The 14,676-nt window shown below is 40.5% G+C and overlaps 2 pseudogenes; both read left to right on the forward strand.

Moving 5' to 3' along the window:
- Nucleotides 1-730: 730 nt before the first annotated feature.
- Nucleotides 731-1,167, forward strand: LOC138145189 (large ribosomal subunit protein uL24 pseudogene; annotated as a pseudogene).
- A 221-nt stretch (nucleotides 1,168-1,388) lies between these two features.
- LOC138145190 (ribosome biogenesis protein BOP1 pseudogene) lies at nucleotides 1,389-6,279 on the forward strand (annotated as a pseudogene).
- The last annotated feature ends 8,397 nt before the right edge of the window (nucleotides 6,280-14,676 follow it).

Genomic DNA, 14,676 nt, shown 5'->3' on the forward strand with positions numbered 1-14,676 from the left:
TAACCACAGTTCAGAACAAGTGATGAACCTGGGGTTCTATCCCTTGGCCCCCTTTTCTTAAAGCTGAGGGGACCAGATGGTAGTCATGGTGAACATGCCTTTGGAGTTACTTTGTGGAGATGAGTCTGATGTGTGGTACTGAGAGCACACTGCAACTGTGAAGGCACCAGAAAGGGGTAATAGAAAGCAACTACTGAGGAAATTTGTGTGGGACCCAGTATGAGAAGTGTCTAGTTACAAAGAGTGACATGAGAAAATTTACTTTGGGGTGTGTTTGGGATTATGGGTTACCCTTCCTACAGTTTCTGTTTTCTCTTTCATTTTCTCAGTATAATCTTACGTGTTTGCAGAAGGGGAGCTGGTATCTGCCTTCCAAGTTGCAGAGTATACAAATTTTCCTAGAATTGTCAAACTAAATAACAAGTGAAATCCATGCAAACTTTCTTGACACTGAGCTAAGTCTATAAAAAAAATCAACCAACCTATAACTAAATTCAATAATTAAAATGTTTATTATTTTTAATACGTAGATATATAATATAGAGATAATATATAATAAATATTGTATGTTTATAAATAATATTAATGACAATAACAACTAGCATTTATATAGAACCTACTATGTGCCAGACACTGTGCTGAGCACTTTACAGTGAGGTAGATGCTATTATCCTCATTTTACAGTTGAAAAAAATGAGACTGCTCTTTTCGGGTGGTCCTGCTTGCCAAAATGAAGTTTTGCAAGAACCGAAAGAGACACTTCAATGCGCCCTCGCACATCCGGCGCAAAATCACGTCGTCCCCGCTCTCCAAGAAGCTGAGGCAGAAAAGTGCGCTCGATGCCCATCCGGAAGGACAACGAAGTCCAGGTGGTTTGTGGACACTACAAAGGTCAGCAAATTGGCAAGGTAGTTCAGGTTTACAGAAAGAAATATGTCATCTACATTGAGCGCGTACAACGTGAAAAAGCTAATGGCACAACTGTCCATGTGGGAATTCACCCTAGTAAAGTAGTTATCACCAGACTAAAACTGGACAAAGATCCCAAAAAGATTCTTGAGCGTAAAGCCAAATCACGACAAGTTGGGAAGGAGAAGGGCAAATATAAGGAAGAAACCATTGAAAAGATGCAAGAATAAAATGGTCTGTTGTACAGTTGTAATTAAAAATGAAAATTAAAAAAAAAGAAAAAATGAGACAGAGGTTAAATGACTTGTCTAGGGTCACACAGCTAGTAAGTGCTTAAAGCTGGATTTGAACCCAAATCTTCTTGACTCCAAACACAATGCTCTATCCACTATACTACCTGGTTTAACAGAAGTGATATATCACTTTCCCTGAGAATTGGCAAACAAACCTCTATCCTTTCAGTACAGAAGTAAAGGTCTATGGATGTAGAATGTCATACATGTGATGCCAAATCTAGTTACTGAATCCATTGTCTTTCCTGTGGCACAGTATCTGGCACATAGTAGGTAAGCCCCTCATGAATAAGAATTGATTGATTCATTGTATTTATATTCCCAGTACTTAGAAACAGCATATGTTACATGGTAAGTATTTAATAAATACTTGTTGATTAATTGATTTTATGTAAGAATCTTTGATATGACTTAGGGTTCAGCGGGAGTAGACATTCAGGGAGAAATATCTATCTTATTTTTAAAAAATAACATTTTTTCCCTTAATATTGAGCACACATGTCAAGTAGATAGCCCTGAGGTAGATCTTCAATCAATCAATAAACATTTTTATTAAGGGTTTACTAAATGCCAGGCACCATGCTAAGTGTTTCATTGATCTTTCCGTCAATATTCTTTGGAAATGGTTCATTCAGTCCCCTACCAATCCATATAACCATAGTGTGATCTAGCTTCTCTTTCTCCATCTTGCCCACCAGGGCATCATGTCCTGTGAAAACCAAGACAGACTATGTCTAGAATATTCCCTTAATCTACCATTGTATAAATAGCTCTTCAAAAAGTCAGAGTTTAGATTGGCATGACTTGTTCTTGAAGAATCCATGCTAGTTTCTAGTGATCACTTTTCCCTTTTCAAAATATTTACCTTTCATATGTTTTGTTATCATTGCATAATTTTGTTGACTGAAATGAAATTTCCCAGTTTTATTTACATTATATATTCTAATGTATTCTTTCTATTATTTTATTTTCTATTCTGGAATGTGCTATTTTTTTTCCCCTTCTGAAAATCAGGGCATTTGCCTTCCTCTGATCTTCCAGTATCCCTTTTATTCTTCATGATTTTTCAAAGATTGATGATCATTTAGTAGAGAGATCACATCTTAAAGTTCTTTCAATACCATGGTGGGATGAGAGGCAGATATTCATCTGAGTCTAGTGTCTTGAAAGCATGTAAAGCGTCTAGGTATTCTCTTATTACCACTTTACTTATCTCTGGCTTTAATTTCCTCTTAACTATGATCATTCTACCCTTTCTAAATTTAAGATTACTAGTGTGGATGGATAAAATGGAAGTTAAATTGTTCTCTTCTCCATTATTTTTTCATATTATATCATCTGCCAGTCATGGATTTATTTCTTCCATGTTCTTTTCTTTTTTTGGTTCTGGGCACTTTGGGTTTTCTTTTTTTTGCAAGTTGCTTTACTTAAGAATTTAGTTTTCATGACAATTGTTCTGTCTTATTTCATTCTTTTGCATATAGCCTTCCTTGCCTACTCTAATTTAAATAGCTGAATTTTAGACCTAGATTTACCACTTTCTAGCTGATGACCTTGGACAAGTTACATAAACTATTTAAGCCTCTGTTTTTATCATTTGTAAATTGAGGGGAATAATAATCTCTGTGCATAAATATATTATAAAGGAGGATCAAATGAGAAAAATGACTATAAAGGAGTGTTAGAAACTCTAATGTGAAATAGAAATGTAAATTATTAGTTACTAATATTAGTTAAATGATAAATTATTAGTTATTTGGTGCAGTATTTTAAATGTTGAACTCAAACATAGCAGCCTGTGCAATTGCATTATTGTTGGTGTTTTAAATATACAATAGAAAATGGAATTTTAGAATTGAAAGGAACTTTAGAAGTCTTTTAGTCTAACATTATCCTGTGTTTATAAATTTGTTCTCCCTCCTTTCCCTTTCTCATTTGTTGAGATTATTATGAACATTTTCAGATTATCATATAACACTTTTTTTTTCCTAGAGCTTCTCATCTTCCTTGACCTGTATTCCTTTTTATAGTCTATTTCTGTGGGACCATATTCCCTTTTCCTTGAGTTTTTAAAATTCAACTTTCTTAAGATCTAAGGCACATTTTTGACAACAATCAAAATTTTCTTATTTCACTATTATAAACTACATGATTGCTTTCCTTCCAAGACTTCTGTGATTCCTATATCTCTAAGCATTCATTCTTTGAAGATCAGAATTAAGTTCAGCCTTACATTTCAAATCATTGCTTCCTTAACTTTATGAGGGATGAAATTGTTAGCAGATCTCTTCAAGAATCAATGAGATCGGGCCAGGGCCAGGAAGCGGGGCGCAGGGCGGGAGGCGCGCAGGCGTGGGAGCAAGAACTCCCGCGGGGGGCCCAGCAAGAGGCCGGCAGAGCAGCATCCCGAGCTGCAGGAGGCGGTGTCCAGCGAGGAGCTGCCTGTTTTCCAGCCAGAGTGCAGCGGACAGCGGGTCTGAGCCATCTGACAGCAAAGACGGTGTGTTCTCAGGTCTGGAGGACTGGTAGTGACAGTAGTGAGGACGATGCCAGCAGTACTGAAGATGGACAGCCCAGGAGCATCCCAAAGATGATTCAGGACAAGTCCCAGGCTGGTGCCACTTTGCAGAACACAAAGGAAGCCAGTACCCAGAGCCAAGAACCAAAGAAAGAAGATGAATATGCGGAGGACAGCTCCGATGAGGAGGATATCCGGAACACAGTGGGCAATGTCCCTCTGGAATGGTACGAGGATTTCCCCCACATTGGCTATGACCTCAATGGGAAAAGAATCTATAAACTCCTGCGGAGTCGAGATGAACTTGATCATTTCCTGGATAAGATGGATGACCCTGACTACTGGCAGACTGTAGATGACAGGGCAGGATGTGAGGTTGACAGATGAACAGGTGGCGCTGGTACAGGGGCTACAGAAGGGCCAGTTTGGAGATGCCAGTTATGATCCCTATGAGCCAGCTATAGATTTCTTCAGTGGGAACATGACTATCCACCCAGTGACCAACCGTACTGCTGACAAACACAGTTTCATCCCATCCCTCATTGAAAAGGAGAAGGTCTCCCGGATGGTCCATGCCATTAAGATGGGCTGGATTCAGCCACGACGGCCAAGGGACCTCACTCCCCATGACCTGTGAGCCCAAGAAGACCCCAGTGCCATCTTGGGGCGCCACAAAATGCATGTGCCTGCCCCAAAACTGGCACTGCCTGGCCATGCTGAATCATACAACCCCCCACCTGAGTATTTACTCAGCAAGGAGGAGCGACTGGCCTGGGAGCAGCAAGAGCCTGGTGAGTGTAAGGGTTATGGGATTTAAAGATCTTCCATGCCCCGTTGGACTTGCTGACGTAGCAGGAAGGGGCGGAGCAAGAGGAAGTGGAAGCCAAGCTAGCGTTCCTGCGGTGGCTGGCGGTGGTGGTGACGGCGGCAGCAGCAGAGGCAGTGGCAGCGCGAAGCCCTTTTTGAGTTAGGACTGCTAAGGACTTTCTGCTAAGGACTCCTGCTGAGGACTGCCAGGGGCCGGAGCTTCTGGGAGCGTGCTTCCAGGACTCTGGGTGGTTGCTGTGCGTGGGGAGAGGAGGACCTTTGCCTGAGGTAGCCTGTTTTGTTTTAAAGGCTTGAAAATGTGGGTGCTTTCTACTTTATCTACCTGTGCCAATATCATAACTACTCTGATGGCTTTCACTTTCTGGTTTTGGGACTCAGTCTTTTGGTATCTTAATAAATTTTCTAGTTTATTTCCTCATATGGCAAACATGACGTATTTTGTAATGGATAATTATATCAGCATATTTGTAATCTCTATAGGCATTGTGAATATGGCATTGCTGATACATTGAGAGGAAGTTGAATTTCTTGCCTAAACAGTTTCGATGCCTCAGAACAGTGCCCGCATATAGATGCTTCATCCATAAACGCTTTGAACGTTGCCTTGACATTTACCTGTGCCCTCGCCAGCGCAAAGAGGGTGAATGTGGACCCTGAAGATCTGATCCCCAAACTGCCCAAACCCAGGGACCTGCAGCTGTTTTCCACTACCCAATCCCTGGTGTACAGGGGCCACAGTGACTTGGTACAAAGCCTCAGTGTTTCCCCCAGTGGCTATTGGCTAGCTTCAGGCTCAGATGATCATTTGGTAAGACCGTGGGAAGTGAACCCCGGTCGGCACCTGAAGACAATTCCTGTGTCTGGAGAGGTGAAGAGCATCACCTGGAATCCCACCCCTGCCATCTGTCTTGTGGCTGTGGCTATTGCAGAGTCAGTGCTGCTGCTGAATCCAGGTCTGGGGGACCTGTCGGTGACAAGCAGCACTGACCAGCTGCTGAGTGCCTTCTCACCCCCTGAAGAGCCTCCTGGGCAGCTTGTGGAGTGGCAGGAGGCTGCAGCTGAAGAGCAAGAACACGGCCTGAGGCTGCGAATCCATCACAAGAAGTCAGTGAAGCAGATAGCCTGGCATGGACGTGGGGATTACCTGGCTTCAGTGGTGGCAGCCACTGAGCACATGCAGGTGTTAATGCACCAGGTGAGCCTTAGGCGCAGGCAAAGCCCCTTCCATCGAAGCCATGGTCAGGTGCAGTGTTTGGCCTTCCACCCCTCTCGACCATTCCTCTTTGTGGCTTCTCAGCGCAGCTTCTGTCTCTATCACCTGCTTCACCAGGAACTTACAAAGAAGCTGATGCCTAACTGCAAATGGGTGTCTAGCCTGGCTGTACACCCCCAAGGAGACAATGTAATCTGTGGAGGCTATGATAGCAAACTGATCTGGTTTGACCTTGACCTTTCAACCAAGCCCTACAAGGTGCTAAGGCACCACAAGAAGGCCCTCCGGGCTGTTGCTTTCGATCCAAGGTACCCGGTCTTTGCCTCTGGATTTGATGATGGCAGCATCATTGTCTGCCATGACATGGTCTACAATGACCTTCTACAGAACCTGCTGTTGGTGCCAGTGAAAATTCTCAAAGGCACCGGGACCTTGGGGTGCAGGATGTGAGCTTCTACCCCACCCAGCCCTGGCTTTTCTCCTCTGGGGCAGATGGCACCCTTTGACTCTTCACCTAGGGACAACTGGGGTGGAGTGTTAAAGAGACATTTCTTGCTTTTGGCCTTGTCTGTCTAGGACAGCGGCATTGGCAAGAAGATTAAAGCATAATCAGCTACCTTGCAAGTCTAAGTACTTAGAATGCTGACCTCTTAATGTCCTACCCAAAATCTTCTGCCTCTTATTGCACACAATACAGAATCTCATTGGAAAGGGCTTTCATCCTCTAATTTAGGAGTTCTTAATCTTTTTTGTTATGGATCCCTTTTGCAGTCCGGTGAAGTCTATATACCTTTCTCAGGAAAAAAATTTTTTTTAAAAAATACATCAGCTTGCAAAGGAAATGAATTATTAAAATAAAGATCTATTTTTTTCTGTTTCAAAAAAAAAAGAATCAATGAGATCTACTTTTCTCAGAATCAGATTTCCAGTTTATATTTAGGAAAATCCTCAATTACTACCATAACTTCCCTTGATTAGATTTTGGTAATTTATAATAAAACATATTATTGTAAAGCATCTTCCATATGATCTGCCTGGCTATGATATCTGTTCTATGTTCCCAGGATGATATAACATCTTCCTTTCATTCCCCTTTCAGCTCTGCTTCTGACTTTCTGAACTTCAACACCATAACTCAACTGCAGTCTAATCCTAGTCTTCATCTTCCCTCAGTGCCTAGGGTGTCCTCACTCTATAACATCTATCCAGACCAGAGACTTATTCATGCTGTTTGATTGATTTTTGATGTCTCATAGAGTCATTAGCTTCCTCTTGCTTGATTTTAATTTGTAAGGAGTTGTCTTCTTCAGTTTGTTTTTATACTTTCTTTTCTATTTGGCCAATTGTACTTTGTAAGGAGTTGTTTTCTTCAGTGGGTTTTTGCATCTCCTTTTCCATTTGGCCATTTCTACTTTTTAAACCATTGTTTTCTTTTTTCAAGCTGTTGACTCTTTTCTCATAATTCTCTTGCATCACTCCTATTTCTTTTGCCAATTTTTCTTCTACCTCTCTTATACGATTTTTAAGTTCCTTTTTGAGCTCTTCCATGAGTTCTTTCTGGGCTTGTACTCATACATTCTGTTTTTCTTTGGGGTTTTGCCCATAGATGTTTTGACATTGTTGTCCTCTTCTGAGTTTGTGCCTTGATCTTCCCTGTCACCATAATAATTTTCTATGGTCAGATTCTTTTTTTGTTGTTTTTTGCTTCTTTCTCTCTCCCTTCCCCCCCCCTCTCTTTTTTGCCTTTTTCACTTTCTTTTAAATTTAACCCCTGCTCCTGGAGTGGAAGGGTCACTGTCTCAGGCTTCTTGTGCCAGGGGCTGATGTCCATGGTTGTTTACTTGGTGCTGCACTGATATTATTCTGAGGTCACAGGGACCCTCATGTCTGGTGCTGTGCTAAAGGGGGTGACTGGTGCTTCTGGAGGCCATAGGGGTCTGGCAACTTACTTGGTGCTGAGCTGGACTCCTAGTGTTGGTATGTGGCATGTGCTGAGGCCTGTGGGATGTTTCTCCATTTCCAAGAGACTACATTGCAGCACTAGAGACCTGGCCCCTGGAAGCTGCCAGTTTTCCCAGGGCTACACTGAAGCATGGGGGTTCTCAGAGCTAGAGTCTACTCATTCCTGTGGCTAGGCTGAGGCACATGGTGTTTCTGGTGTTGGTATTTGCCTGTTTCACCACAATGGGGCTCAAAACCTCCTGGATTTATGAGGCAGAGCTTGCTACTGGCTTGCTGGGATGCTTCCTATCCTGGACTGTGTTCCTTTTTTACACAAGTGAGGCAGACCTTTCTTGCCAATCTTCCAAGTTTCTTGGGCTAAACAACTATTTCATCTCATCTTTTTGCTGCTTCTGCTATCCTAGGATTTGTTTTGGGGTGGTATTTTATAGTTGTTTGGAGATGAATGTGGGAGAGTTATGGTGATTTACCACTTACTCCACCATCTCAGCTTCTAGAAGTCCCTTGGCCTCAGGCCGATTCATCTTGAAGCATCCCTCTGCCTTGCTCATCTTGCTCTATTATGTATGAGTTTTTCCTGAGGCCGCCATTTTGGGACTATGTTTCTGACTTTCTGATCTTCAACACCATACTCCTAAGCAGGTATCTTCATCCCTCATCCTCTCCCTCCACCTTTCAGTTGCATTTTGTGTATGTTCTTCCTTTAGAAACCAAACTCCTGTTCATCTCCTCCAATTCATGTAAAAGAGGACTCTGAACAAACTTTGGAACTACAGAGCCCACCAAATGACACAGAGAAGCTAATGTCCTGCTAAGGACAGCCTGGCAGGCTGGCAGAAAGCAGCCAGCACAGGGGTCTGGGAACCAAGTCCAGCCCCACTCAGACTTCAGATCACCAGCAGCTGTGGCAGTTTCCAGAAGTATCAACCCATAGATACTAAGGACAAAGTGAGAGGTCAGTGCAATGTGGACTTTGTGAAATGGGAGTTTGGAAGTGTGGTCAGGCCTTTACCCCTTGGAGGGAGAAGCTTCTGAGGTACAGCGGCCATGTAGCTGCTACCACGTGGCTGCTTCAGAGCTCCTGGTCTGCAGATTGTAGGGGGACCAAGCAACCAGTCTGAGGGGTAATCGCTCTTGCTTTAACCTGCTTGGATTTGGATTGCAGTCTAGGGTGGAGGTCCTGGGGTGCGTGTGACCAGTTTGCCAGAGTGTGTGGAGGCTTCAAAGAAGGCACTAGACTAATAGCTCCAGCAGCTGTGAAAACCCCAGTGATTTGGAACAAAGCTCCCCACTCTGGTAGCAGAGTCCTACTGTGGCAAAAAGCTCAAAAGTCAAGTAATTGAGTGGCAACATGAGCAGACAAAGGAAGCAAGGCAAGCACAGCAATCCGACTCAGGATTCCTTTTTGGGGGACAAAAAGGATTGGGGCATGGAAAAGGAGGAAGGCAGTGAAGTCAGAATTCCTGCACCAGAAGCTTCCAAGGAAAGAATAAGCTGCTTACATGCCATAGAGGAGCTTAAGAAGGATTTTGAAAATGAAATAAGAGAAGTGGAGGAGAAATTGGGAAGAGAAATGAGAATGATGCAAGAAAATTATAAAATGAGAGTCCAACCTGACTGAAGAAAATAACACCTTAAAAAATAGACTAACTCAAATCGCAAAAGAGGCTCAAAGAGCCAATGAGGAGAAGAATGCCTTAAAAAGCTGAATTAGCCAGATAGAAAAAGAATCTCAAAAGCTCACTGAAAAGAATCATTCCTTCAGAATTAGACTGGAGCAAATGGAAGCTAGTGACTTTATGAGAAATCAAGAACTATTACACATATCCAAACAAATGAAAAAACAGAATGCAATGTGAAATATCTCATTGGGAAAACCACTGACCTGGAAAATAGATCCAGGAGAGATAATTTAAAAATTATTGGACTACTTGAAAGCCATGATCAAAAAAAGAACCTATAAATCATCCTTCAAGACATTGTCAAGGAAAATTGCCCTGATGTCTTAGAACCAGAGGGCAAAATAGAGGTTGAAAAAATTCACTGATCACCTCCTGAAAAAGATCCCAAGAAGAAAACTCCTAGAAATATTATAGCCAGGTTCCAGAATTCTCAGATCAAGGAGAAAATATTACAAGCAGCCAGGAAGAAACAATTTCAATACTGTGGAAACACAATCAGCATAACACAGGGTCTGGCAGCTTCTACACTGGGGGATCAAAGGGTTTGGAATATGATATTCTGGAGTCCAAAGGAGCTGGGATTAAAACCAAGAATCACCTACCCAGCGAAACTGAGTATTATGTTTCAGGGGAAATATTGGTCATTCAATGTAATAGAGGACTTTTAAGCATTCTTGATGAAAAAACCAGAGTTGAATAGAAAATGTGACATTCAGATACAAGAAGCAAGAGAAGCATGAGAAAGTAAACAGGGAAAAGAAATCATAAGGAACTTATCAAAGTTGAACTACTTACATTCCTACATGGAAAACCGATAATTGTAACTTATGAAACCTTTCTCAGTATGAGAATAGCTGAAGGGAATAGAAACACACACACACACACACACATATATGGGCATATGAATACGTATGTGTATATATGTGTACAGGTGTACATTGACACAGGACCAATTGAATAGGAAGGGATGATACTTAAAAGGTGAAATTAAGAGGTGAAAGATGAATATAATGAGAGAATACGGGGAAAGAAATAATGGGGTAAATTATCTCATATAGAAGAGGCAAGGGAAAACTGTTACAATGGAGGGGAAGAACAGGAGGGCGAAGTGAGTCAACCTTATTCTCAATGTATTTGGCTTAGGGAGGGAATGACTTACACACTAAATAGGGTATCTCACCCTACAGGAGAGTAGGGGGGAAGGGGATGAGAGGGGGGATGATGGAAGGGAGGGCAGGCTGGGGGGAAGGGAATTTGGAAGCACCCATTTTTTAAAAGGGACAGGATCAAAGTAGAGAATAGAATGATTGGAGGGTGGGATGGGATGGAGGGAAATATAGTCATTCTTTCACAATATATCTACTATGGAAATGTTTTGCATAGCTACACATGTACAATCTATATTGAATTGCTTATCTTCCCAGTGAGGGTGGGTGAGGAGGAAGGAAGGGAAAGGATCTGGAATTCAAAGGTTGAAAATCAAATGTTTAAAAATATATATAGTTATTATTATTTTACATGTAACTGGGAAATAAGATATACAGGCACTGGGACATAGAGATCCACCATGCCCTACTGGAAAGTTGGAGGAGGAATGAGGGAAGATATAGGAGAGAGCAGATTGGAAGAGGGGATATTCAGTGGGATTGCTGGTTTGGGGTAGTAGGTGGGGGGGGAATGGGGAGAAAATTTGTAACTCAAAATCTTGTGTGAATGAATGATATAAAGTAAAAAATAAAAATAATGAACTACAAAAAAAAAAAAAAAGAAAGCAAACTCCTTGAGGGTAGGAATTATTCATTTTGCCTATTTTTGTATCCCCAGTGCTAAGCATGGTGCTTATCTCATAGTAAGTACTTAATAAATGCTCATTGCCTTGCACTGGCTTACCTTCTTATATACTTTGCTCCTCACTCTGAGTATTTCACTCTATATTGCTGTCTTTAGCTTTGCAGATTTCTACATAGCTATGTATTTTCTTAATATATAGCACTATTTGTACAACTTTTCTGTTAGCTCTAGAATGGGCTGCTTCAGGAGATGATTCTCACTGAAAATCTTTAATCAGTTATATTATATTAGTCATTCCATTAAGGGCTAGGTTGAATTAGATGACTCTCAAAGTCCTCTACAACTCTCAAAAATCCTTTTTTGAATAAGGTTCTTATTGGTTCTTTTTGCTTTTTTATAGTTTTGAGCCCCTTTCCTGTAAATCTATAAGATGGTGTTTTATATCCTTCTGCTAAAAGGAGTCTGTTTCCTCTGGAAATTCTGCCCAATGCTGATTTTCATCTTTGCACTACAACACTGGGTGGATATATATTTTTTGTTTATGAAAATTGCTGATGTATGTGTGAACATCCTGAATCCAAAGTGAACTCAGCCAAATGTAAGGGAATATTTCTTTTTCTTTAGCATCATCATGACAGTTCTGTGTATCGCTATATCATTCTGACGAGTTTGGGCCCATCTTGGAGACAGTAATTGAAACATTAAGAAAAATATTTTTCCATAATGCAAGTGAAAGGTCAGGTGTTCTCTGGAAGACATCTTAATAATGTAGCTTGTGTCTTGTCTGACCTGTATCTTGTGTTAATGTGATTCATAAATACTTTGACCAGCCTCTTTATGAATTTGACATCTGTGTAACACTTTCTCCACAGTACTTCTGGGACCAGAATTTTTACAGACAGAAGACATGGACAGTAGGCAAACACAGCAGTGAGAGAGAGAGACAGAGACAGAGACAGAGAGAGAGAGACAGAGAGAGACAGAGAGACAGAGACAGAGACAGAGACAGACAGAGACAGACAGACAGACAGAGACAGAGACAGAGACAGACAGACAGAGACAGAGACAGACAGACAGAGACAGAGACAGAGAGAATGATAGAGAGTCCTTCATGGTATATAGATTACATCTTTAAAGTAGTATCATTTTCTACATCATAGAGGTAAACTCAAGCTTATTGCTAGACACATGAAGAAAATGTAAATGGACTTATCGAGGGAATAGGCAGCAGACATTTACCAGAACTACCAGAAGGTAAAGGAATAAAGAAGGAAAAAAAAATGCAATCAACTTCTATTATCCACACATGAAGCATGAACTCTCTGACTCATGAATTTTTCAAGTTGAGTTGGTTTTTCCCAACCACAACAGCAGCCTTCTCTTTACCTCTTTTCTCTTCCACCCACTTAGTTAGTGTCTACTTACGTAGCACAAAACTATTTTTGGGTTAACCTCACTAAGACACAATCAGGAAGCTAAATGTGAATATGTTATGCAGCAGTTCATTCCATCAAATTTCAAGTCAAAATGTGTATTATTTCTGGATTGGTCTTTGGATGGTGAGCTCTAGGATAAGAGCTAGGAAACTAGATGGCAATCTCTGCTTTGTCTCTACCTAATTGCAAAACTTCGGGCAAGTCCCCACACCCCTCTGGGACTTAATTTCTTCATCTGTAAAACAAAGGGTTTGATCTAGAGGGCCTTTAAAGTCCCAAGTACCTCTAAAAGTCAAATCCAATGATCCTGTGACTATATCATAGCTGAGTTTTAGGACTGGGTGTTCTTTTTGGAGCTCTTCTATGGCAAAGCATCTCTTCATTAAGGCATTTAATTGAGAGTTGACTGGATAAAAAGGGAGTTGTAAATGGGATGGAGCACAGAGAGTTGGTATTTTAAAAAGCAAGTAGGATTGCATTGAATTAATAAAGAACTGTCTAAGTGAGTAAGAAAAATAATAATCCAAGAAAACCATTTCAATTTTTATCTTGTTCATCTCTTAAAGACCTAGTGGGATAAATGGCTATATGAATTTTCTACCAATAGTTTATTCCCATTTTTAAAAATATGATTTTCACTAAGACCTCCCTAGCCCAAGAATGTGGCCAGTGTCAGAATTGGCCAAGGCCTTTACTTGATAATCCACTGTGGAAAAGGTTGCTTTGTATATAGAATGGTCCAGCAAAGATGGCACAATATGCACAGGTCTTAAAATTATAGAAAACTAGAGTTGAAAGGGATCTTCCAAGATCTGCTAGTCTAATGTGAATAAAAATTCCTTCAGTGGAACTCCTGACAGAAAACCATCCAAATTGTAATAGAAGATCTCCAGTGTTAGGGAATCTGTTTCTTCTAGAGACAGCTAGGTGACATAATCTTTGCCAGTTTTTAATATGTAAGTGAAACCTTGTATGAATTTAAATTTCTGTTACTAAGTGATCTGGAACATGCATTCATTTGGTCATTTATCTTTTGCAATTATTTTGAGAAAGATTGTTCATATCCTTTGACCACTTGTCCATTGGCGAATGGCTATTATTATTATATATTTGTGCTCATTCCCTATACATTTTAAATTGTAGATTTTTCATGTAAATAGTTTCTCTTCTTTTTCATTCATCTTCTACTTTTTTCTTTGCTTATAATTTTTGTACAAAATCTTTTTAATAAAATAACTTTGAAACTCCATCTTGTATCTATCAGACTAGCAGAATTGAAAAAAAGTCAAGATTTAAAAATTATCCATGTGCTTTGAAAACCTTTGTTATAAAGGTTTTTTTTTCTTCTCTCTCTCTGCCTTACTTTTTTTCCCCCAGTTATACTCCTGACCATTCATTCCCTGGTACCTCCCTCTTCTCTTTGTATCTGAGAGACTTTCTTCAGTATTTTCTTTTCAGCTATAATATTGGCTTGCTAATGGCGAGGGGGGGGGAAGGAATAAGATTTCCTCCCAAAATATTAACTTATTTTTTTCATACAATGTAGTCCTGACTTTTCTTGTTATGCTTTTTTTCCTTAAATTCTTTTTTTTTTTTTTTGCCTTTTGGAGGGCAATTGGGGTTAAGTAACTTGCCCAAGGTTACACGGCTAGTTTTTTTTGTATGGGTGTTAAGTGTCTGAGGCCAGAGCCGAACTCAGGACTTCTTGACTCCAGGGCCAGCGCTTTACTCAAATTTTTTAACCCATTGAATATCAATTTTGTCTTTCCATTGTCACTAAAAAAAAGAAAAAAACAAAAACCAATCTCTTTTTTTTTTTTTAAGAAAAGCAAACAGGGAAGGAATAAGCATTTTAAAAGTATCTTCTATACGCCAAACATTGTGTTAAGTGCTTTAAAAATAATATCTCATCTGATCCTAACAACCACTTCAGTGAGCCAAGACGGCTGAGTAAGCAGTAAATCACTTTAACTCTCCCATATTCACCTCTAAACAACCATAAAATAGCACCCCAAACAAATCCTGAAACAGCAGAACCAGCAAA

The sequence above is a fragment of the Petaurus breviceps genome, unplaced genomic scaffold (assembly GCF_028583685.1).
Source record: "Petaurus breviceps papuanus isolate PSGF00001 unplaced genomic scaffold, PetGlider_PUasm1.0 90730, whole genome shotgun sequence".
NCBI classification, from domain to species: Eukaryota; Metazoa; Chordata; class Mammalia; order Diprotodontia; family Petauridae; genus Petaurus; species Petaurus breviceps.